The following is a 25,412-nucleotide window of genomic DNA, read 5'->3' as shown; positions in this document are numbered from 1 at the left end:
GATCAATAACACATTGAGTACATCTAGATTTGAAGGTTATTTATATACATGTCATAAGTATGGTCAAAAGGCACAACATTGAAAATCTAATATGAAATAAAATTGGATGCCTAAAAGTTAAGGCAATGCAACTAGGTAAGGTAATGAAATAAATTGGGACTAAAATACTTGGGTGACTTGTCAATTATGTGGAAAGTATGGACATGTTGCACCAAATTGTGCAAGAACACATTTTAGAGGCAGATTAGGAAACTAGAAAAACTTTGATCCGCTATGCTTTCACTATCAAAAGGTTGGTCATATAAGAAGAGATTATAAGAACTAAGCACCAACATCAAATGATGAATATAATAAAAGAAAAGTATAAGTTAGTGTTGAAGAAATAAGAAACCAAACACATCAAACTAGGAAGAAGAAATCTAAAGGAAGCAATAGTTCAAATGAAGAAGTTTTGATCACCCAATTCAATGGATTAGGTTATTCCAGTAGCTCAAATTTAGATAAAGATGTAAGTATGGAACTATATTTGAAATTTTAGAAGTATACATCAATTGCTGAGATTGTAAGCATAAAAGTCTAGTTTAACATAAGAACAAATTTGGAGTATCAACCAAGTGAATGGGGTTGGATATCAAGTTGTGAAGTTAGTAATGGCTAAGTTTAAGATTGAACATTGTTAAGTGACCAAGTCAAGGTTTTTGTGGAGTTAAAATTGAAGTTTGAAAAGTGTTATTGCTAATTTTTGCAATAGTGGCTGAGACAACCTGTATTGCACCGACTATAGGTATGAAACATTTATGAGGCCCTAAAATTGTATTTTTGGCCTATATAGAGAATTTTATCATTCATTTTTGTCACATTACATTAGAAATTTCAAGAGAAAATTGAGCCTAGGGAATCTCTAAGTGTAATTGAGGGATTATGAGAAGATCTAAGTGTGTCTCATTAGTATTAAAAGAATATTTGTGAGAATTTTTGTTGTGGCCATGTGAAGCAAAGTTTTGTGAGCATTTGTGTTGTGGCCATGTGAAGAAAAGTTTTGTGATCAAACCCTAAGTGAGATTGTAACATCCAACATGTTAGTTGCAGAAAAGAAGATGACATCTAAGGAATAAAAGGCTAGTAACTTTGAATTTATTAGAAACAAAGTGTATAAACTAGCAAAATTCTAGGCATATCCCAAGATTACAATGAAGGGAGATTCTTCTAGAGCATTATCCTCAATACCACGAAGAGTTATTTTGATCCATGATGTACTATCATCTTATATGTGCAAGATTGGAGAGGTTGGATATTTTGAATTAAGAAGTGCATAAGGGAAGTTGTGCATACATGGGAGATTGAAGGATGAACACAAGCATATTGCTAACAAAGGGCTTACACATGCCTTGAACTTCTATAGGGTTTTTAAGATTGATTGGATTGAGATTGTACTAAGATGAGTTCAAGATATGAATTTATAGCTTGAAGGAGAATCAATTGAGATAACAAGGAAAATTATTAAACGGGTTATTGGTTATCTTATTATGTACAAGTTTAAAACCATTCATTTCTAGAGCAAGGATGTTATTAAGGAAAATATATTGGTAGTATGGAATAAATGTGGAATGAAAATTTCAACCATTATAGATGCAAAGATTAAACTTCTTGTTAGGGTTATTGCACATAAGTTTTATCAGTCTATCTGACTGGAGAACTTTCCTTGTATAGTTGTGGACATTGCATTGAAGATTGTGAAAAAGAATCATAGTTCTGATCTTGTCGACCTATAGTTGAAGTAGTTAGGTGAGAACCTATAGAGTATCAGAAAGGTGAATAACAATATGTGTAAGTTTGATTCATTACTTGTTTGTATTTCTTCTATGTGTTTATTGATGGAGCTATAAACAAGATAAACTAGATACTGGGGGGTGAATCAGAATCTTAATCACTTTAAAAATTTTACCAATTAATTCACATCTATTAATAAACTTGTGAAAAACTTGTAACATAAATATGTTGTAACATTTAAATTTGATCTATCACATGCATGAAAATAAACACATAACACAATATTTTTTACCCAGAGACCATCCAAGGTGAAGGTAAAATTGGGGTGGGGATGACACCCACAAATCTTCACTACTACAGTAATAAAGTTAGCCTATTATGGTTACACCATTTGATCATAAAATATAATCTACCCTATGAGGGGTCTACCCTATTAAAGTCTTAAGAGACTACTAGGTCTCACCTTGTTAGAGGATATAACACTTCCAACAAAGTAAGGAATTTGTTAGGAGATTCACAAAGATCTATTAAGACCACTCTATTAAGAGATTTACCCTGATTCAAATTGGTTAGAACTGATTTAATAACCAACTCTGAATTTTCTTTGTAAGCTGATTTTAGGTCTTCTCCTTGCTAACTAATCCTATCCTTTGATCTGATAAATTTGTCTTCCCCTTTCACGTCATTGCTATGAATAGATCACTTGCCCTGCTAAGTAATAATAGAAACCTTTCACTATCTTCTAAATTGATCTTGATCCTTCACTTCTCTTTTTCACATGTTCATCCTCTTACTCTTTGATGTATATCTAATCTAGGTTAAGATCTCCACTATTTAAAGAGTTTCGTAAAGATTTTTCTAGATTCTTCCATACTAGCCTCTTCATATGAATTGTTGATCACACAATATAGGGTTATGTAATCCATGTCATTTAAATTTTCTCTAACAACTTCTACATGTATTAAATGTTTTGTAACAACTTGTAAAAACTTTAAATTTTCCTTCCAAGTCAGCTTCAAAAATGTTTTACCTCAAAATTTGTTCCATTCCTAACTTTTATGTAAACTCTGCATTGCTTGGCCTTTACTATTTTTTTTTGCTCAACATATACTATGTGACTTGACACTTGTATGCTTGAAAATTTCTTAGCCTTTGTTGAGCTCGGCTCGTATAGAAAATACTCAGTCACCATAAACTTGCTCGGCTCCTGTAGAGCCCATTACATACTTTTTTATGTACATGACTTGACCTAGAGTAGCTCAGTTGCAGTGATGATCAACTAACTTTACCTTGTAAATTACTAAGTGATTGACACTAATAGACAACAATAGTTAGAGATACGAACAATCTCCCCCTATGGTATTAGTGGAAAAAACACTTTGTCATATTTACATATTTACAACACAATCTAATAATGAGATCTCCCTCTAAGTCTTATGAATTATGCCAATGAATAAACAATGTAAAAATTAATAACAAATTCATTTCCCCATTATTCAAATTTTAAATATATTTCCCCCTTGTTTCCTTTTAACAAATCATATTTCCCATTTCAAATCTATTCCCCCTTGTTTTTGAACACTTGTCTCACTACTATTGGGGTTGAATAGGTGGAAGTAATCCATATTTGTCAATGAATTCCTTATAAACTTGGGTGATCATGGACTATGCATGATCCCATGTGGTTCTTGTTGCCTCCAAAATATGATTATGAAATTATAATCTTGCAGCTAGGTCAACTAGAGTGTTAGCCATTAAAATATTATGATCTTCTGTAAAAAGATCCTAGGCTAATTTTAGCTCTCTCTACATGACCTATAGATTGTCTATCATCATTTCTTGAATAGAGATAAATTTGGGTCTCATATTTTTGTCAACTATTTGAAGCTCAACCAATATGCCTTGAGCATTTAGTAGATTATTGTAATAATCAATGCTTGATCATACTAATTCTAAAAGAATACTATTGGATATCTTCATATCATTTTGAATTTGATTTATTTGTGCCTGAATGTTGTTAATGAATCTTGGAACATCTAACAAAATGGTGTACAAATGTTGTACCTTCTATAGTAGTTCTATCATAACTTGTATTTACTCTTGTAATTTCACTTTCTACTTAGCAATGGTTATGGAGACTCTGTCCACAGTCTTATTTTCAAATTTTCTCATACACCAATCCATCAGTTTCTCATTTCACTCCATATTACCAACATTAACTTGATCAACAACATTTACAAGTTGGTTGATGATTGGTACATCTTCACATAATTATGAATATCAAAAGCATCAACAAAAATATGTTTTACATCATATAGCACTTGCTTTTACTTAAGTTCTCATTCTTGTTTTTTCTTCTTTGCCAAATCTTTTTGTAGCAAAATGGTTTTCTCCAAGGTGATATTTGCCAAATTCAATTTTGGCATCTCAATTATTTCATCTAGACTAACTTCAATATCTAGCAAAACATATTTTTTATTTTTTATTTTTCTTGGTGAAGGAGTGTTGCTGCTCATCATTTCTTTAAGAGTTGGTGAAGGAGTTTCACCACTCAGTCATGCTTGTACATCTATGCTCGAGACAATAATAGTTGCACTCAGTTCATCTTTACTTGACTATGTATTTACCTCACTATGAGGTTGTGAAACAATATTATTATTTACACTTGTTTCTTTCTCTTCACCTTTTGTCTATGTACCTATGAGCCTTGACTACTTAGCCTCTAGAGTGTCAAGGGTGTTTGCATGTATAGGTGACATGTTGTCATGTGGAATCATCACATCTGAACTTTCTCCACTATTGTAACCATCTTTTATGTTTACTCTATCTATCTCTTTCTCTACTTCTTTGGTGGATAAACCAAAAGTGCTTTTCCAAAGCAACTCAATCTGTTGTGTTACAACTTCCTCTTTATTCTATACGATCAAAAAAATTATACTTAGGAATAATTTTTCTCCTATATTGCTCCAAAAATGTGTTCTATTAATCTTGGGATAGATCATGCATCACTCTGAGTAATGTGTCAGTCCTTATCTTTTTCTCTTCTACTTTTGCCTGCTTCCATCTCCTTTCTATTCTCTCAAATAAATATTTGGGTATCTTTTTCTCAATTTCTCTAGGTGTAAGCCTCTGATTAGCAATCATTTCTATTGTAGTCTCCTTAACTTTGGTTTGATTAGTATCATTCATAGTATCATACTTTACAAATCTAAAAATGGATAGTCCTATAGTTCTCCTTAGATTTGAACAAATTTCTTCAACAGACCTTGTTTTCCTTATGAGTGATGCTCTGAACAATCTCCTTCTCTTTGTTCTAGGGGCACTAGGCTCTGTAGTTTTTAGTATGTTTTTCTTTGTAGAATGCTTGGCACTAGCAGCTGCCCTAGTCCTTGGCTTGTTTGGTGGTAGAGGAGAGAGGGGTGTTACTACTGGCTTCTCTTTGGTTCCTTGAGCCTTATTTCTGAGTGGAGTGACAACAACTAGGGCTTTACACTTGTTAACTTTTTCTTCTTCCTCTTCCTCATCACCATTGTCTTGTTCTTCATCTTCTCCAAGACATTGTGTCAATTTTAATGGCTCCTTTCCCTTTCTTAGGGTGTCCAACTTTGCTTCTAGGTCTTCAATTATTATTTTCCTTTTCTTTTCCTAAGAAACAATCTTGATATTTACAATTTCTCTAGCCTTTTCTTCCTCATATCTTCCAAAAGGTTTAGCCTCGACATCTATCTCTTCATTCAATAGTGCTTCAATGTTTGCACTTACTACATCACTATCTATTTTGTAGTCAAAACTTTGCAACCAAGCCATCCTCAACTTTACTGCTTGCACAAAAGTGTTATTTGTATTTGCAAGAAAACATATGTCACTATAATATCTTTTGACCAATTCTTCTAGTATCCTCATCTTAATTTTCATCCTTTTCTTAAATTCATCAAAATAAACATCCATAACATTCTCAAAAATGTCTCCCAATTGAGTATTGTGCTCATTTATCTATCTTGTCACTAGTTTGTCTTGTTCCCAGACAATATCACCAACACTAGGAAAATACTTCTAGACATAAAAGACAATACATACAATGAGGGATCCAAACTTACACATTGAATTCTTTGCTTTCCTTATAGATGATAGATTCTCTGCAAGTTGTAGTCTTTGCAGCAATGCAAGATCATACTCATGACCTTTCATCACTATCTTCCATGCTTGATCCATAACCATACATGGCACACTATTCAATATACTTTACTGGTAGAATTTGTGAGCTATAAGCCTCACTAAAAATTCAATTAGTCAACTAGAAATGTTTGTAATGGACAAACCTCATCCATTCCACTTGACTCCTATGTTTGTCTCAATTTCCTCTTAGCTCAGGTATCACATGGTTTTCTTCTTGTCTAGGGTTGGATAGCCTATAACCCTATGAGTCATTTTCTTCATGATCTCCATGGATCTATTCTATAAGTAGTACTTCATGTCATGGATGCTGCTCAAAAAAACTTTAATCCATTCAATTTTGAAATTTCTTGGGAATTCTAGGACACAAATTAACCCTTTCCTTTCAACAATTTTGAATCCATTCTTTAATGTACCTTCATTGAATAACTTCTCATATGCTTCTCTGATTTCATAATCTCCTACTTCTCCAATTTTACAAATGTAAAAATTTCTAACATCATGAATCATAATAACTTTAGGTGGTATCAAAGATAGTGCACCCATTGAATCTCCTTTCATCACAATCTTTGGAATAGCATGAAACTTTAGTAGAGGACAAGCCTCACTCTCAACTAGTTTAATTCTACTAACCTCTTGGCTCATTCTAGTGGTTGATGAAGCTTCCATGTTTGTTGTTAGGGTTTGAAGTTCTTTCCTTCTCTAGATTACTTGATAAGGTTTTGATCTTTACTTGTTCAAGCTTCTCTTCCAAATTGTTCTTGAAATATTTCACTCATCACTCAAATTTCCAAATTGCTCTATGTTGTCATGTCCCCTTTTCAAATAATTAAAAAAGAAAATCTTTGGTAAGGCAGGCAAGCCCAAGAAAGTGAAGTTTCGGAAAAAGGGGGTTAATATTTGGAAACCGTTGGACTAATAAATGAAAATTATTATTAAAATAAGTTTCATTAACCTCTCTTGGATGTGAGTTACAGTTATGCCCTCTTTTAAGGGGTTTGGAGGCATTTTGAGCTCATTCCAGAACTTGATTTTTGCTCCTTCTTTGTTATTCTTCAGAGGCTGCCAAACCTGTGGAGAAGGAGACCCAAGAACGGGAGTTTGCAGGTTTCCAGGGAGACCAAAGAATGGGAGTTTGTAAGTTTCTAGGAAGGCTAAGGACGGGAGTTTGAAGCCATTCCATGTGCATGCTCATACAGAGTTTGCCTTTATGCTGAACAGTGCAGATTTGTGAGTTTTCGGGTGTGTTTTTGTATGAGTTTGGTGTTTACAGTTGAGTATTTCATATCAGTTTGGGTTGCTGCTGTATATCATAATTTTAAATGTTAAAATATATCTGAATATATATATTGGGACGTGATTAAACTTTTGAGATAGATTATTGGTGTTTTTGTGGTGTTTTCGAGCATATTTTGTGCTATTTCGGGAGCCCGATGAGCATAGTTTTGGTCCTACATTTTCGAGCTGTTGTGTAAAGGCTATATGGATCTGGAAATGTAAATTTGTAGGTTTTTATGCTGTTGAAAGTTCTGTAAAAATTTCCATTTTCATATTTATTAATAATTTGTGAAGTTGTGAAGCTTTTAGCACTATTTTCAGCATACCCGATTTGGGGTTTCTTGAGGAATTTGGTGGATCTTTGGGATATTAGTTGTTTGATCTTAAAGATCTGATTAAAGGTTGGAAATATCATCTAAAATCAGAAAAGGGACATTTCAGTGGTATCAGAGCCATGATCTTGCCAGCCTGAGGGTTTGTAGAAGTTGCAGGTCAGTTTTGACAACTACCCAGATCTTGCATGTCAGTTTTGACAACTACCTAGATTTTGCATGTCATAATTTATGATTGCATGTTTCTTCTAATCAGATACATGTTAAAATTTATGGTTAAATTATACTTCTAATCATTTTCATGTTAGGTCTTGGTGAATTTGGTGGTTGTAGAAGTTTGCATTTCAGTTTTGACAACTACCCAGATCTTGCATGTCAGTTTTGACAACTACCCAGATTTTGCATGTCATAATTTATGGTTGCATGTTTCTTCTAATCAGCTACATGTTAAAATTTATGGTTACATTCTACTTCTAATCATTTTCATGTTAGGTCTTGGTGAATTTGGTGGTTGTAGAAGTTTGCATTTCAGTTTTGACAACTACCCAGATCTTGCATGTCAGTTTTGTCAACTACCCAGATCTTGCGTGTCATAATTTGGTGGTTGCATGTTGCTTCTAATCAGTTGCATGTCAAAATATATGGTTGCATGCTACTTCTAATAATTTGCATCTTAGTTCTTGGTGAATTTGGTGGTTGTAGAAGTTTGCATGTCAGTTTTGACAACTACCCAGATCTTGCATGTCAGTTTTGACAACTACCCAAATCTTGCATGTCATAATTTGGTGGTTGCATGTTGCTTCTAATCAGTTGCATGTCCAAATCTATGGTTGCATGCTACTTCTAATCATTTTCATGTTAGTTCTTGTGGTTTGAAGAAGTTATATCCTATTGGGGTTACACTCTACTTTATCCAGAATGGACAGGTATAGTACAGAGTCTCAGAGGACACGATCTTGGACAATTGATAACCAGAGTCAAAACAGTGGAAAGGATGGTTATTTAGACATTCGAGATAAACTTATGAAAATAAGCCATGACATGTTTGAACAGTTGGTTGAGCACCACCGTATAATGAATGACATGTTATCTGACCCAGCTAAGGTGGATAAGTTGACTGGATTTCTATTTGGCATATTTTCTCGCAGGACAGATGACACAATTCCCAAGAAGTTGCATGAGGAGTTTGAGAAACTAGCTGATAGAAAAGTAGAGGTCTCAGATTCTACTTTTCCACAGGAGGTGGTGGGAAAGGATATTACACAGATTGATAGTAACGATCAACTTGATACTCAAATTGAGACAATTGTTTATAGGTTGTCAAAGGGTGATGCCATAGGTATTTAGGATGGTATAGTTACAATAGGCAGTGACTATAGTGTAGTGGGTTCAGATGATGATTATGAGGATGTTGTTGTGTAGGATGGTGAGATACCTGGTAGAGATGAGCAAACATTGAGCATTCATGACTTTGCTGAGAAAGAGTACCGGGCACAGTTAGATGCTTCATCACATGAGGTTGAGGCAGGTAGTACTTCACATGATTTATCCCGCCAGCTGAAGGTGAGTAAAGATAGTATTTTGACTTCATTATCTCATCATGATAGGTATGTGGAGTTAGTTGGTATTGGTCATATTAATCAAGTGAGGATTTTGCTTGAGTTACCAGCTGATTCTAGTTTACAGATATGGACTCAAGATTGTTATATTGGCATTTGGGATTCAGTTGACAAGAGATCTTTAACACTTTTTGGTAGCAGTGTTTGTTTGGGTGCTATCATGGATTTGATTAGTAGATTGCACAGTGTTGTCTTTTCTTGTGCTAGTAGCTTGTCCAATGTTGGTATTAGTTTTTATACACCGATGTTGGGCTTTGTTTATATATCCAGTCGACCATACTTGCTAGAATGTGTTGATGATATTTCATATTTGGCAGTGTGTATAGATGAGTCCCAGGATCATATTGGCATTGATGAAATCTAGGAGGATGTAGTGGGCAATTTTGAAGACTTAGTTTCCTTGGGTATAGAGGAGTTGGACAACAATGCTAATGTTTTTGATACTCCGTATGTTGATATGAGTTTTAGATTTGATTCACAGGATATGGATGGTAATACTCTAGAGACTAGTAACTTTGAGGATACTCCTTTAGATAGTGCATCAGAGGAGGTTTGTAGGAGACAGTCAAGCCAGTGCCATCATGTTTCTAATCAGTTGATAGTTAGTGACCAAGACATTGCTATCACTTGCCAGCATTTCGATGCTGCTCGTCAGTTGTTAGCAGTTTATGGATGGGGTTCTCCTACTAGTGATGAGCAGGGAGGTAGTTATCTTTCCTTGACAGAGTTCCACTCTTTATGGGAGGCATCCAGATTCTGAGACAGGATTATATGCAGTTGGTAGCCGACAGAGATTATCTTATGAAGTGGGGCAGTACAACATATGATGCATTGTTGGCCAAGGAAGATGAGGTGAGTGAGCTTACTGAGCAGCTTGTGGTGACTTCTGAGATTCTTGAGAGTACACAGTTGGCTTTCAAGGAGTCACAGTTTCATTTGGCTAAGATGACCATGGAGTTAGAACGACTACAGTCTTTACCTGATTCTATACAGTCACAAGCTGTGGTGTTTGGTGATCCGAGGATGTCCATGGCCGAGATTGTTAGAGACAGTGGAGATGGGGATGCATCCATCCTTGATACTAACATTGGCATATCAGGTTCATTCCCACTAGAGTCAGGTTCAATTGAGTTGGGTGCTGTACCAGATTTTTGTGGTGTGCCTGACATGGTGGTGACCTCTAGTACTAATGGCACGAAGACTAGAGATGTTGTATCAAAGACCATGTGTGATGTTGGTGAGCTGATAGTTGGCATGGTTCCTACTAGTAATACTACTCCCTTCGCAATGTCTTTAGAGGTAGTAGTCAGTTCCAACTTGGTTAATGATCGATTGTAGTTAGTTACATTTGGATTGCAGTCTGAGCCACTGACTGAGATTGGTGTATTCTATCGGCATTACACTGTGAGGTATGCTCATCTATCTACCTTTGATGACCATGTTGATGAGATGATGATACAGAGATGTACTTTGGTTCCTAGTGCTTATCATCAGTTATGAGATAGTTTGATGCCTCAGGATGAGAGTTGTGATGGGCATGACATGGTGATAGGTCTTGCAATTGACAGGTTGATAATACATGATTTAGAGCAGGAGTTTTGGAGTGATGCTTTAGCAGGTGTTGTTATTGATTCTACTCACTTGGCTATGAGATCTCTTGACTTAGCTGGTGATCAGTCACAGTGGGTTGTATCACTTCTTCATGGTGAGCTGTTGGCTGAGGTTGGTTTTTTTTATCAACATTATATTGTAGGGTATGTACATCAGTTAGCATTTGATCCTTGTGCTGAGGAGTTGATGGCAGACAAATTTGGTTTGGATTCCATTTCTTACTCTTTATCTTGTAATGTCTTTTCACCATCAGTAGTGTATGGGAGTTATGGTTATGAGATAGTGTCCGATGATTTGCAGAGTTGTGTTGACTGTAGGAGTTGTACAGTGTGTGGATTCTCCATACTTGGTACAGTTTCATTCGAGAGGGTTCACCATTGTTGCAGAGTTGGATTGTACATTCCATATAGGCCAGTGGGATGCGTTGATGGTATTTACTGTGTTGGTAGTTTGATTTGTCCACTTTACTTGGGTTCTGATGTTCTAAGAGTTTGTGCCTCATGGGTTTTTGATTGTGGTAGTGGTGATTTCGGAGTTTGGTTGAGCTATAATTGTCAATTTGATTATGGATTCCTCTTGGTCATATTGCAGAGGATATTACAGGAGCTTGTGTTAATTGGTAGTAGTATAGTTCATGACTACATTTGGGATCCAGGTGGATTGATTGGTTTATTGTTCAGCCATTGCTTGAGGACAAGCAATGATTGGGAGGGGAGGACTTGTCATGTCCCCTTTTCAAATAATTAAAAAAGAAAATCTTTACTAAGGCAGGCAAGCCCAAGAAAGTGAAGTTTTGGAAAAAGGGGGTTAATCTTTGGAAACCGTTGGACTAATAAATTAAAATTATTATTAAAATAAGTTTCATTAACCTCTCTTGGACTTGAGTTACAGTTATGCCCTCTTTTAAGGGGTTTGGAGGCATTTTGGGCTCATTCCAGAACTTGATTTTTGCTCATTCTTTGTTATTCTTCAGAGGCTGCCAAACCTGTGGAGAAGGAGACCCAAGAACGGGAGTTTGCAGGTTTCCAGGGAGACCCAAGAATGGGAGTTTGCAAGTTTCTAGGAAGGCTAAGGATGGGAGTTTGAAGCCATTCCATGTGCATGCTCATACAGAGTTTGCCTTTGTGCTGAACAGTGCAGATTTGTGAGTTTTCGGGTGTGTTTTTGTATGAGTTTGGTGTTTACAGTTCAATATTTCATATCAGTTTGGGTTGCTGCTGTATATCAAAATTTTAAATGTTAAAATAGATCTAAATATATATATTGGGACGTGATTAAACTTCTGAGATAGATTATTGGTGTTTTTGTGGTGTTTCCGGGCATATTTTGTGCTATTTCGGGAGCCCGATGAGCATAGTTTTGGTCCTACATTTTCGAGCTGTTGTGTAAAGGCTATATGGATCTAGAAATTTCAATTTGTAGGCTGTTATGCTGCTGAAAGTTCTGTAAAAATTTCCATTTTCAGATTTATTAATAATTTGTGAAGTTGTGAAGCTTTTAGCACTATTTTCAGCATACTCGATTTGGGGTTTCTTGAGGAATTTGGTGGATCTTTGGGATATTAGTTGTTTGATCTTAAAGATCTGATTAAAGGTTGGAAATATCATCTAAAATCAGAAAAGGGACATTTTATATGCTCTCAAAAAATTGTATGCAAGATATGAGATAATATCTTCAAAATTTGATATATACCTTCATTGGATCATTTTATGGTCTCCATTAATGTTGTGTACTTAGGTAGGTGGAAGCCAACTATCTTAGTTGATATTGATGCCTTTTTACTAGGTTTTTACTTTACATCTTAGTCTCTTCCATATCACTTAGTCTCTACCATTTTATTTTTGAAGTGTTTGGTCTATATTTCAATGCTCAGTCAACATAGACAATTTTACTAATGCTCAACAATATTTCATTAATATGTTCTTATACATCTTTACATATGTAGATATTAAATTTTATACATTTTACGTAAGGAACTGATGTATGTATGCTATATCAATTAAGTATACAGTTCCATACATACCTCTCTTGCTTAGTTTGAGATGACATGATCACCTTCTCCACTGGATTGGGTGACCTCAACTTCTTTAGCTCAATTATTTCCATCTTTTGCTCTTTTTTCCATTTTTTATTCATTTCCTTCCTAATTTTCTCAATGTCTACTTTTCCTTTGCCTTTGTATTTTATCTAATTTTTTGAATCTACTTGAGTCCTACAACTCTTTCTTAGATGTCTAAACTTGTGACATTTGGAGCATGCATTGTTAGGTGCATTATTCTTCCTCTGGTTTTTCTAGTAAATTTTTGTCTATGATCTACATTCATATGCTCTATGCCCATACTTTTGATAGTTATAACACTATCCTTCAAGTCTAAGTGTGTTAGATGCATTCCTTAATCTTGACCTACACTCATGTATTTGATGTCATTGTTTCTTGCAATAAAAATAGTAACCAATAAACTTAGGTTTGGAACTTTGCATACCATGCTTTCATTGATAGATATTTGCAGTATGCCCAATTTTTCCATAGTGATAGCATGTTGGTTTTTCCTTTGACTTTGCATTCCTCAAGTCTCCATTCCTAGATGATTCTTCTTGCTCAATGCATGAATGTCCAAGCCCATTAGAACAACTAGATGATTTCATAAGTTCTTTAAAGTACTTCATTGCCTCTTTATATTTGTTAAATCTCTCCATAGATTCTTTTTCAATTTTTAGTTCATTCTTCAATATGTCCTTCTATGAGTTGAGATTTGCAATTTCCATATCCTTGTGATTCAATTCCTAGTTTACAAGAATTAGTTGATTTATCATGTCTTGTTGTGTGTTTGTGAGTTTCTACACATCAATATCATCTCTTCAAGTCTAGTAGCCATTACCCATTTTTCTTCTCTAGCCATAGTCTTGTCTTCTTCAACTTTCTTCTTTTGTTTAGTCACTTCACATATTCTTACTAATTGGATTTCATGTTCTCTTTTTAGTCCTCTTATTTATTCATTCAAGGGTTTATTCTTTTTAAATAGATCTGCAAATGCATTGTTAGTTAGATTGATTGATTCAAATAATCCTTCAATCTCAACTTCTTCATAAGAAAATTGTTTTATCTAGATGGAAATTTCCTTTCTACTTTTTAGGGAATCCTTCAGATTTCATCTTGCTTTCTCAAGTTTATGCAGTACAAGTTGGACATCAATCACCTGATTGTCAATAACCTTCTCCAGTTTAAAAGCTTCCTTATCCAACATCTAATCTCCAAGAAATTAAGATTTTCTTAGAGAACTAATGCTTTGATACCAATTATTTTTTGATGGAGGTATAAAAAGAATAAACTAGATATTGAGAGGGGGGGGGGGGGCATGATTCAAAATCTTAAATACTTTAAACTTTTCACCAATTCATTCACATCTATCAATAAACTTGTGCATGTAAAACTTGTAATGTAAATCTATTATAATATGTAAATTTGTTCTATCACATGCATGAAAATAAACACATAACACAATATTTTTTATTGGTAAACCCTCCAAGGTGAAGGTAAAACTAGGGTGGGGATGACACCCACAAAACTTCACTACTACAATTATAAAAGCTAACTTGTTATGGTTACAATGTTTGATCATAAGATATGATCTACCCGATGAGGGTTCTTCTTGTTAAAAGCTTAGGAGATTGCTATGTCTCACCTTGTTAGAGGATTTAACACATACAATAAAATAAGGACTTTGTTAGGAGATTCACAAAGATATGTTAAGAACAATCTGTTAAGAGATTTACCCCTTATTCAATTTGTTTATAACTAATCCAATACCTGACTCTCAGTTTTCTCTATAAGATAATTTCAAGTCTTCTCCTTGCTAACTGATCCTCTCCTCTAATTTGAAACACTTGTCTTCCCCTTTCACTTCATTTCTATGAATAGGTCACTTTCTTTGTTAAGTGATAGCAAAACCCTTTTACTAACTTCTGAACTGATCTCGATCCTTCACTTCTCTTTTACACATGTCCATCCTCTTACTTTCTTAGGTATATTTGATCTAGGTTAAGATTTCTTCTATTTAAAGAGTTTCGTAAAGAGTTTGCTAGATTCTTCCATAATAGCCTCTTCATCTAAATTTTTGACCACACAACATAGGGATATGTAATCCATGTCATTTAAATATTTTGCAACAACCTCCACATGTATTAAATGTTTTGTAACAACTTCTACAAACTTTAAATGTTCCTTCCAAGTCATCTTGAAAAATATTTTACCTCAAAATATATTTCATTCCTAAATTTTATGTAAAATTTGAATTGCTCAGCCTTTACTATTTTCTGATGCTTGACATCATTGTTTCTCATTCTATATTTTCTTGGCATATACTATCTAACTTAACACTTGTATACTTGAAACTTGCTCGATCATCATTCAGCTCAGCTTGTATAGAAAATACTTGGTAACCAAAAACTTTCTTAGCTCTTATAGAGCTCAATACATACTTTTTTACATACATGAATTAGGCTATATAGTGTAGCTTAATCACAATGATGACTGTCTAACTTTGCCTTGTAAATGACTAAGTGATTGACACTAATAGACAACAATGGTTAGAGATGCCAACACTATGTTCAAAATTCTTTCCCTACCATATGAAATGTTATATGGAGCAAAAAGAAACCAATCAGCAAATATATGATTTTAACAAATAATTGGGTTACAATTTTGAAAAAGCTATGGATGGATACTTTGAGGAGTTTAAATAGAAGATAAAGAATAAGACAAGGATTCCCAAATCCTTATTGTAAAAATACTATGATGACATTTTTTTCTTAGTTGATATAGATAGAATATACATTCAGGCAGTCATCCCTAGGATTGTATGGTTAAGGCCATTAGCCTATGAAATCAACATTGATGATGCTACTGTAGCCATTACAACAATATTGGATTAACCTATCAACAAATATTCCAAGCCATTCGATAGATATGAGACTACCAAGGTAAAGATCAAAATGGAGATAAATGTTCTAAAGATTAATAAAAAGAGGAAAAACATGATAGAAAGCTCAAAGAGAAAATTTGGTGAAGGAGCAAAGCAAGAGAAACTATTGTAGATTATTGAGGGAAAATTTGAATATTTTTTTGGTGATGAAAAGGAAAGCAATGAAGTAGAAGAGGTGGAAGGAAAAGCATAAGAAATAGTACCTTCTAAGACATAGTAAAGTAAAGGTAAGAAGGTCACCAAGCTTGTCCTTACAACTCATAGAGTGACAAGATGAAGGACAAGAGAATCTACTATAGTTGTAGTTGAGCCTTAGAAAGAAGTTTCTAAGGTGATTAAGCCAATTGAAGGCAAGAAATTAATAAAGAGGGAGAACATAAAAGAAGAGATCAAGATGAGAAAACCTAAAAAGAAACAAAGGAGAAAGGTTATAATTTCTAAAGATGATGATGGATATGATTAAGAAAAGACTAAGTTAGAAGACATGAGTCAATTCATAATTACAGTGCATAAGCCACCCCAGATAGTTGATGAATTATGTGAGAATATTGGGGGGAGTACATGTATGGGAGGAATTAAGTTTATCAAGTATGATAAATTATATATAGCAGATAAGGGCAAGGTTGAAGAAGCAGTATTGGATATGATAGAAAAATTCAAATATATGCCATTGGAATTAAGTAACCTCATACATAATGGATTGTATAGGAAGATTGATGAAAAATGGAATTATGAATTAAAAACTAAGAGACAAATTAGAGAAGGCACACTTGCTCATTTTATTCCTGAGTTAAGTAGAAAACAAGTCTCTAAAGCTATGGGTGACTATAATAACAAATTTATTCCAAAGAGAAGATCAATTTTTATTCTAAAAAGCAAGTGAAAAATGTAGAAGAAAGTAAGATTATATGGAATAAAATTTATGGACTAATGATAGATGATGAGAAGAAGGATGAGGATGAGAAAGTTGAATAAGAAATGGGAGAATTGGATAAAAATGATGATCCAATAGACACAATCCACAATTTGGTTCAATAAAGTGAAGGGAAAACTGACATAGTTGTGATTGAAGATGAACCAAAGGTCAGCCCAAAAAAGGATGTGTCAAAAGTTGAAAATTTCATGGGTGAACCTACAAGAAAGAGTGAAATTTCAACCATGCTAGAGAAGGAGGAAGCTGAATTATACAAGTCAACACATGAAATCTTGTTGAATTCAAACCCTGTGATAGTGCAAGTGAAAGAATATCTAAAGATTGATACATAGGTGAATGCACAATAGGTAGATTCAACACATGTTATTTCTATTATCCTTACTATTTCACTAAGTATAGATGTTATTCAAGGTGATGTCAATGTTAGTCAAGCTGAGCAATAAATTCAGCTAGCTAATGAAGATGAAAACACCCAAATGCAAGAACATCAGAATGATGCAAAAGAAGACAATAATAAGATAATACAGATGGTAAGAAAGATAAAAATAGTCAAAATGAAAAAGTAGATTAGTCTACTAATGGTGAGATACTAGTTTTCTTAGGACCTTTGGGTGAGGGGGAAAAGGAGGTTGGACAACAGAGTTCCACTAGTGAACTCAATATTCAAGATGATAAGGTAAAGAAAAGTGAGTATGTACATTAGATAGGTATTAAGGAGAATAAGCCCCAGGAAAAAAAGAAAGTTGAAGAGTCTCAACAAGCCAAGGAGACACAAGAGGAAATGCAAAGGTCAAATTTGGAAGTCCACACACAAGGACTACAACAAACATTGTTGAGTTCCATCACTCTAGATTCCAAAGGAAAGAGATTGAAGAAAAAGATGAAGCAATCTCTAGAGACCATGAAGTGTAAACTAGTTAGTTTTGATGAAGAGATTGTGATTCCTAATTGGGACACATATAAATTAAGTGTTCACCAAATGAGGACACTTAGTGACTTGCTAGACAGGAAGGCTAAGCAAGAGGAGATGAGGAAATAGCATCAACGAAGGTAGGTATTATATGATATTAATGATATATTTCTTGAGATTATGTAGATAACCTAGATGAAAAGGCTCCCATAATAGAATAATTGATCAAGATTTTTGAGAAGAGAAATGACCCTAACATAGATAATCAAGAAAAATTCATGCATTGGACAAAAAGGAAGTTTGGGAATAGAGTATAAGAGAAAGTTACAACTGAATTTCCACTTAAGAAGGCTGAACTATCCACTCTTGTTGCTGATTTAGAAAAATTAGTGAATAATGTAAATACATTGTTTTTAGAAATATGTAATGTTCCAACATTTACAAAACAAATCAGAGAGAAGATGCACAAAATTGATGTAGATCTACAAAAGAGTGGTAAAGATTTTAACATGAATCCAAGCTCCAGTTCAATATATCTTTCAAAGATCAAATTTTTGCAGGGTAAGTAATTATAATTATTACATGAGAAATGCAACATCAGATTAGAAGACACATCTATTCTGGCATTTTTATTACCTCATTTGGAGGTGATGCAAAGGCATTTATAGGTTGCCAAGGACCTTATTCAGAGTCAACAATTGTCTATAGCTAATAGTGTGGTAGATCTAACTTTAAGAATAGAGATAGAGAGATAGGTTCTTGAGTTACTGAAGAAAAATTGGGACAAAGCAATGGCTATGGTCTTAAGATTACATCAACCATTTTTGAATGAATATGATATAATCTATGGCCCACAATTGAATGTGAGTACCTAACATCAGTGACAAAAATAAGGGGGAAATTTTTATATGATCATGTATGAAGATATTGCAAGGAGGAAATGTAAATGATGATTGAGTTTATTGATTCTATTGATATGATTTTGAACAAAAATATTTTAGAAAAGATTTTGAAAATGTTTGAGCTATAGGTATGGAGTACACCCAAAGGGTGAGTGAATTTTTTGAAGGTTTTGTTATGTCATATTTTGGTCATGATAAGTATTTTTTCCACTAATGCCAAAGGGGGAGATTTTTGATCCTGAAGGAAATCTTAGTATTGTCTATTAGTGAAAAAAACTTAATCATTCACAAGGTAGAGTTGGTCAGTCAACATTATGATTGAGCCACAATAAAGGTGTGACTATAAAGATAAGAAGTGCACAAGTTCAATATGCTACTGAGAATATAGTGGTTGTTGAGCTATCTAAGAGGCAACACATCATATAAGATGAGTATTATATGGTTTGATCAATTCAAAGAGAAAATGGTTTAAGGTGAGTGTAGTTCATGCCAAGGATCAACATGAAGAACCAATCACAATCGAGCATCATAGGTTATATGTGTCAAGTTATATAGTTTGAGTATATGAATTTGGAGTGGCACAAAATCCCATGTAAACCATTTTGTCAAGAATGAGACATGTTTCTTCAATCAAGGTGAAAAAAAGAGAGGTAATTATGCCCTTAATTTTGTATTACTAATCCTTATAGAGTATGAAGAACCAATTAGAAAATTGGAAAGTTTAAGAAGAAAAATAGATGAATGCAGTATTGATATCTCTAACCATTGTTGTCTATTAGTGTCAACCACTTAGTCATTTTCAAGGTAGAGTTAGACAGTCATACTACGACCAAACTACTCTATATAGGTTGATTCATGTACATATATAAGTATGTATCTAGCTCTATAGGAGTCGAGAAAGTTTTACATCATAGAGTATTTTTCTATACAAGTGGAGCTCATCAGTGACCAAGAAAATTTTGAGAATACTTGTGCCAAGTTAATTAGTATGTACTGAGCCCAATTAAGGCTGAGCAATAGTGATGCCAAGCATCAAGAAAAAATAAAGGTTGAGCTACACAGAGTTTACATAAAAGTCAAGAATGGAATAGATTTTTAGGAAAATTGATTAATAGGAAGACTTGGAAGGGATGATTAATTTTTGAAGAGGTTCATATGGAAGATTTAATATTTTTACAGGTTTTTACAAAAAATTTACATGTTGTGGATCAAAGATCCCTATGTTGTGTGTTTGAGAATCAAGATGAAGACACAAAATATAGAATCATCTAGAAAACTCTTTATGGAAATCATTATATAGCGATGACCTTAACCTAGATCATATACCAGTAGAGAAGGAGATGAAAAGAGTTTATGTGTGAACATGAAGCTATTTATAGAAAAGGATTGCGATCAAAATAGAAGTCATTGAAGGGTCATGTTATCATCTAACAAACCAAGTGACCTAGTCATTGTAGTGGAGTGAAAGGGAAAGACAAGCATATCAGATTAGGGGAGAGGATCAATTAGCAAGGGAGAGACTTAAAATAAGCTTATAGAGAAAACTGGGAGTCAGGTACTGAATTAATTTTTAAAGACTTGAATAAGGGTAAATCTCTTAATAGATTGGAATTAATAAATCTTTGTAAATCTCCTAATAGAGTCCTTACTTTGTTGTAACTTTTAATTCCTCTAACAAGGTGAGACCTAATAGTCTCTTAATCTTTTAATAGGATAGACCCCTCATAGGGTAGATCATATTTTATGGTCAAACATTGTAACTTTAACTAGTTAACTTTAATACTGTAGTAGTTAATATTTGTGGGTGTCATCCCCACCCCAATGTTACCTTCACCTTAAAAGGTTTCTAGGTAACAAATATTGTGCTATGTGTTTTACTTTAATGCATGTGGTTGATTAGACTTATATGTTACAATAGCTTTGTATTACTCATTTTGCATACACAAGTCATTGATAGATGTGGATGAATCTATGAAAAGTGAAAAGTGATTTAGATTCTAATTCACCCTCCTTCTCAATATTATGATGTAGTACTGTTCTGCTACCACTAAAAAAGGTATGCTTTGATACCACTTGATGGGAACACAACCCAAGCAAAAAATGGACACAACAGGAAAGGGAAAATTTTATTTACTATGAAAATATGCTAGTACACTTAGTGTAGAGAAACATACTCCAAAACATGCCCTATGGGCTTACAATAGCATAAATTTGGAGATAAATTCTTCTCCCAGTACCTTCTCTCAAACTCCACTCCGAACTGCCTTTTACAATGCCAGAAATGTTCTTAAATAGACCCTGGAGGGTTAAGGATTAGGAATACATTCTAGAAAGTGCTAGTTGGCATCCACCGACCAAATAGAAGGCTCTAGAAGTCGCATTAGAAGTCGACACAAAATTAGAAGAATCCAAAAATGGTAACCGAACTTTTGGGAGGCATAATTTTTGAACCGTAGCTCTAATTGAAGAACCATTTACATTTTCAAAAAGCTCTCGAAGTGCTCTATAGCCCTATGGACCAGCTTTGCTTGTCCCCCATTTTTTTGGCCCTGTTTGAGGTCATTTAATGCCCCTAACCTGACTTTGAAGCATTCTTAGGATGTCTCCAAAAATTGAAAAACTATGATAACTTTCAAACAGTGGGGCCTTTTGACCTGATTCTTTTTCTTGAATGCTCTAAATTACAATGACAATCAACTCATGCTTGCAAATCAAGAATTCAATCACAAGGATGTGGAAATTGCAATTTTGAAATTGGAGAATGACATATTGAAGAATGAATTAAGAAATGAGAAGGAATACATGGAAAGATTCAAAAAAGAAGAAGGAAGCAATGAATTACATTGAAGAATTAATGAAGTCATCAAGTTTTTTTTGATGGGTTATAACATTCTTGCATTGAGAAAGGAGAATCATCCAGGAATTGAGAAATGAGAAATGCAAAGCTAAAGGACAAGCCAGTGTGCTATCACTATGGAAAACCTTATCATAATGCAAATATTTGTAGAAGAAAACATGGTATGCAAAATTATAATCCTACGTTTACTAGTTACTATTTTTACTACAAGAAACAAGGACATCAGATACAAGAGTGTAGATCAAGACTGAGTAATACACCTACTACACCTAGATTTGAAGGTTACTACTATAACTGTCATAAATATGGGCATAGAGCATTTGAATGTAGATAAGACACAAAACCCTACTAGCCAAATCAGAGGAAGAAGAATTATGCACCTAACAATACATGTTCCAAGTGTTACAAGTTTGGACATCAAATAAAGAATTATAGGACTCAAGTACATTTAGAAAATTGGAAAAAGAATAAAGGCAAAGGCAAAGTGGACATTGAGCAAGTGGGGAATGAAATGAACCAAAAATGGAAAAAGAGAGAGAAGAAGATGGAAATAGTGGAGCTAATGGAGTTGAGATCACCCAATCCAATGGAGAAGGTGATCATGGTATTTCAAACTAAGCAAGAGAGGTTTGTGTGGAACTGTATAGTTAATTGATATATCATACATCAATTCCTTACATAAAATTTGCCAAAAGTTCATCTATGCATATACAAGATGCATAAGAAAAAAAATTGTGAAAGGTTGATAAGCGTAAGGAAATTGTCAATGTTGATTGAGAATTGCAACATGGATTGAGCATTTCAAGAATGATAGAGACCAAGTGACATGGAAGAGACTGAGTTGTAGACCTAGTTAAAAGGCATCAATATCAACTGGGAAACTAGCTTCCACTCATCTAAGTATGCAACATTGATGGTGACTCTAATTGATTAGGAAGAAGCTATGTAACAAATTTAAAAGACATTATTTCATACCTTACATTCATATTTTTGAGAGAAAAGAGAGATTCAATGATTTGAGCAACTAACAAAGATTTCAAGAGAAATTCAATCAAAAGTTTGAATGAGTAAAGAATGTAAATTAGTTTCAAGTATTTAGAGAAAGAAAAACTTCAAACACTATCTACTATTATGGTAGCTTCATCAACCATTGGAATAAGTCAAGAGATTATCAAAATTCAATTGGTAAAGAGTGACGGATGTCCTCCACTGAAGTTTTGTGCTATTCTAGAGATTGCTATGAAAGGAGACTCTATGGGTGTACTATCTTCAATACCACCTAAGATCATTATGGTCCATGATGTCAAAAGTTGTTGTATGTGCAAAATTGGAGAATTATGAGATTATGAAATTAGTGAAGCTTATGAGAACCTACGCAATGAAGGAATTTTGAAGGACAAATTTCAAATCATTAAAAGGAAAGGGTTAACTCATGCCCTAGAGTTCTTGAAAAATTTCAAAGTCAAATAGATAAAAAAAAATTTGAGAAGAATTTGTGAAATGAAATATTGGTAACAAAATGGACCTATGGAAATCATGAAGAAAATTATATACAGGGTTACAGGTTATCTAATTCTAGACAAGAAGAAGACCATGCGATGCTTAAGACATGAAGAACTTGAGGCTAACATTGGAGCTGAGTGGAATGGAAGTGGTCTATCCATTATAAAAATTTATGATTCATTAGTTGAATTTTTAGTGAGAATCATTGCTCACAAAATCTATCAATTGAGCAGGTTGAATAGTGTACCTTGTATGGATGTGGATCAAGCATGGAAGATTGTGATGAAAGATCATGAGTATGATCTTATTGAGCTATAGAAGTTACAACTTGTAGAGAATTAGTCATCAATAAGAAAAGTAATGAAGTCAATGTGGAAGTTCAGATACCTAATTGTTTATTTTATTTTATATCCAAAAGTATTTTCTAGGTATTGGAGATGTTGTATGGGAGCAAGAAAAGATAGTGACAAGGAAAAACACTGAATATATTACTCAATTGGGACAAAACTTTGATAATGTAATGGATGCTTATTTTGATGAATTTAAGAAAAGAATGAAAATGAGAATGAGAATTCTAGAAGAATTGGTTATAAAGTATTATAGTGACATATGTTTTCTTGTTGACATAGACATTACTTTTGTACATGTAGTTAAGCTAAGGAAGGCTTAAATACAAAGTTTTTATTATGAAGTAGATAGTGATATAGTGAGTGCAAATAATGAGGCACTATTGAAAGAGGAGATAGACACCGAGGCTAGACCCTTTGGTAGATAGAACGAAGCCAAATAAATAATAAATGTGAATATCAAGATATCTTCCAAAGAGAAGAAAAGGAAGAAATGATTGAAGACCTAGAAGCTAAGTTGGGCAGCCTAGGTAAGGGCAAGGAACCATTGCAAATTACACAAGGTCTTGGTGAAGATGAAGAACAAGATAGTGGAGAGAAGGAAGAAGAAGAATAAAGTGACAAGGGAAAATCCCTAATTCTTATCATGTCATTGAGAAAGAAGGCTCAAGGAACACCAAAGTGTTGGACTAACTACCAATGTTCACCTTTGGGATTCATGGCATGGCTTAATCATCTCCCATGTTCTATAAGTCTAGCGGTTGTATTAGGAATTGACAGGTTGATCTTTTGGTGCAATGAAAAATCTAGCTTGTAATAAGTGCTATCAGAGATTGGTCATAGGTTCGAATCTCCTTGGGTAACACCAAGGGGGGATTTTTGGACTAATTGCCAACATTCCCCTTCAAGATTCATTACATGGTTTAACTGCCTCTTATTTTCTATAAGTCTAGTGGTTGTATTGGGCATTGAAAAGTTGATCTTTCGTGCAATGAAAAATCTAGCTTGTAACAAGAAGAAGATTACAATGACACCTCCACCACCAAAAAAGCCAAAGACTAGGGTAGTTGCTAATGCTAAGAAGTCTGCAAAGATGAAGGTAGTAGAGATTAATGAGCCTAGTGCCCCTAGAACTAGAAGAAGGAGATTGGTTAGAGGACCAGCTATCAAGCAAACAAAGACTATTGATGTTGTTTGTGAAACCTTGAGAACATCTATAGGATTATCTAGTTTTGGATATGTCAAATATGACAGACTAGATAATGATGAGAGAAATAAAGTTGAGGAGGCTATGGTAGAAATGATTGGAAATCAAAAACTAGATCCTAGTGCAATAGAGAAGAAGATACCCAAATATCCTTATGATAGACTAGAGAGAAGATGATAGTAGGCTGAAGTAGCAGAGAAATAGATAAGAACTGATATATTAGTCAAAGTTTTTAGGAATAAGGTGTCTCAACCTTGGATAATTCCTATCCTTATTATTTGTTTTGTAAATGTATTTTTTTCAAATAATGTAATTAAGTGTAAGTGTACATGTTTAGTTGGTATGTTGATGTGTCACTCCACTTGCATTTTTTGGCATCTTGAATTGTGTGTACGAAGATAATGAATGAAATGGTTATGATGGATTCCTATGATGCATAAGAGCTATCTTTGAAAGATTTGATGATGGGTGAAGAGATGAAGACATGTGGTAATTGACCATTGAGTACTGTACACTCTAGTCTCCATCTAGCATGCAAGGTTCAGGGCATTGGCCTAAAAAAAATTTTGGGCTCCTACTTTCCAGAGAATGGTAAAACCCTAATATGATTGTTCTTTGGAAGTTTTCCTAAAAATGGAAAGTGTGTGATATAATCATTTTTAGGGTTGTAGATAGGAGAGTGCAAAAAGTGTATTGTTGGTTGCTACTAAATTAGTCTTCCATGTCTTGAAAGAACTTGCATTGCAAGTGTATTGTAACCTTTGTATTGAAGATAATACATTGTGTAGGTTTTAGAGGGGTGGGGTTGTTTTACTGAAAGGATTTTCCCCACTAGAAAAGCTTTGTGTTTATGTATTTTCTTTCTCTATTTTTTTTTGTATTCATGATTGACTACAATATTATTATTTACAAAATATCAAATGTGAAATTGTAAGGATTTAATAGGAATTTTCACAATACTTTCCTTAAGGGATTAGTGTAGGAAGT

The sequence above is a fragment of the Cupressus sempervirens genome, chromosome 3 (genome assembly GCF_028749045.1).
Source record: "Cupressus sempervirens isolate cs-2001-9-10 chromosome 3, ASM2874904v1, whole genome shotgun sequence".
Lineage (NCBI taxonomy): Eukaryota > Viridiplantae > Streptophyta > Pinopsida > Cupressales > Cupressaceae > Cupressus > Cupressus sempervirens.
The sequence above is the reverse complement of the archived record's forward strand: the minus strand, read 5'-3'. Positions refer to the sequence as shown.